Below are 2,062 nucleotides of genomic sequence, written 5' to 3'. Positions count from 1 at the left end.
AGTAGGAACATTTGCTCGTTAATTCAGTTCTTTTTGCTGTGGTTACTACCAATCATTCTATTTGTACTGACACAGAGTGACACAGAGTGAGGAGCGGGATATTTCCTCTTTGAAATTATTGCCCAATGTGATTCATTACTCTTCCGTTTGGGAGGAAATTGGTAGTTGTTTTCCTGAGTAGCAGGAGGCAAAGACGCCAAGAGTGGCCTTCGTCCTGTCTGGGCATGACACCCTCCTAAGTGTACCTTTCTTCTACTTTTGGCAGTTGACTGTGCAGGTATGGTGCACTGAATTAATCTCTTGACACTCAATGGCTTGGTTCCTCCAGACTTGCCAAAAGTCATAAAGGCTGAAACCAAGCCACTATCGGAATCCTTAATTTTATTGTTTGACTTTAACATAACGTTGACTGGATCTAAAAATACAGCTGGTCTATTTTTGAGATTTTGAAGCCATCCTGAGAACATTTCTTTCAATTTCTCTTCCGCAGCTAATACATCTTCAGGATTGGGTAGCTCTACATCAGAACTAGATGCTGGATTAGGTATTTCTTGATTAGGATCTTCTTGACTAGTTGTTTCACTGTCATAAGTTAAGCTGGAAACAGTGTTAGAGGAAGCATCAGCTTCAGGGCTATTATTCTCCAAATAATCATGTAGTCCACAAAACCATCCAGATGGGACCTTTCGATGGCCATGAAGAATTTCAAACAGAGCCAACTTAATTTCAGTGCCAGTTTGTTCACGAGGAAGGAATTGAGCACTTGGTAGCTTATAATTCTTCACAACAGCACACTGATGCTTGCATTGTTTTCCACTTTTTCCTTCAGGGCATGAACAAAGTTCATTTTCCATCAGTACAATGTATGCTGTGCCCTTTGCTTTGTTGGTGACTTTGTAGCAATGTGGAAGGTTTGGTAATTTTTCAGTGACTAAATTTTCTAGTTTTTCTGGTCTAATGAAGTATCTTGACTGAAAAGGATTAAGCGACCTATTATTGAGCACATCAGTGATTCTCATTTCAATGTAGGCTGGAAATCTTGTCACCAAAAAATCTACCAGCTGTACAGGATTAAAGGCTTTTACTCGACCCAGCACTTTATCTTTGATTATCCGCATTGTTGCTTCTGCATAATTATTAGTGTCATTACCCCGTGTAAGAAGATCTTCTCTTTGAAAAAGGGCCCATTCATAAGATCTATCAACATATTTAATAATGTGATCATAAATTTTTTTGTTTGACAGGAGAAGTGGGTTTTCCTTGGCGTTTTTAACTAAATCTAGGAAGGTGGTTTTGGAAGAAAATTGATCATTCATTCAGTAACAACAATGTGCAATGTTAATGGTGAACCTATGTTCAATACTTAAGAATAGGCTTCGCTTATCACTCAGCCAACAATGTATTGCAGTAACCTCCAAACGTGACTGGAAAGATGACTATCACACTAAAGTCATGGTATTCCAATCAATAAACAGGTACAATAAGTGCAGTGGTGATTATATGGTGGCATATTTGCAGTAGCAATAAGGAGAAGCAGTTATATATCAAGGTTTATAAAACATATTTAGCTGCTTAGTGTAATTCGTACATGCCGCCAATCATACTAACTAATCAGTTATCAGTTCCTGCGCTGGTGCCAACTGGTGTAGGCATTGTATACTGTAACAAATAAAAAAAGGCGTCATTTCAATGAGAAAGGAAAGGAATACCATCAGTAGCCGAGGCATCATATGTGAGACATGTTGGAAATAGAGGTATACTTACGGCGCAAAAGCAATAACAGGCCCCATTTTATCTCTGGCCAGTACTCTATTACAAACTCCGGCCCGAAAATGCAGAGGCATAGGGCACAGAAACTTATTATAAACTGGACGATCCCAGCGTTGTACACATTCTCCCTGTCAACAGAGAAATATGTTAATGACATGTAAAACGACTCTGTGCAATGTTTTTAATAAAATGATGGTAATGCCTGTGACAATCAGAACACTAAAGTATGAGTGAAGTGTACTGTTCCTTGTGGAGTAACAGCCTGAATTCCACTCCAATCCCTATCCCGGGG

The sequence above is a fragment of the Frankliniella occidentalis genome, unplaced genomic scaffold (genome assembly GCF_000697945.3).
Source record: "Frankliniella occidentalis isolate FOCC.00 unplaced genomic scaffold, Focc_3.1 Scaffold57, whole genome shotgun sequence".
Taxonomy (NCBI): Eukaryota; Metazoa; Arthropoda; class Insecta; order Thysanoptera; family Thripidae; genus Frankliniella; species Frankliniella occidentalis.
This window is presented reverse-complemented; position numbering follows the sequence as displayed.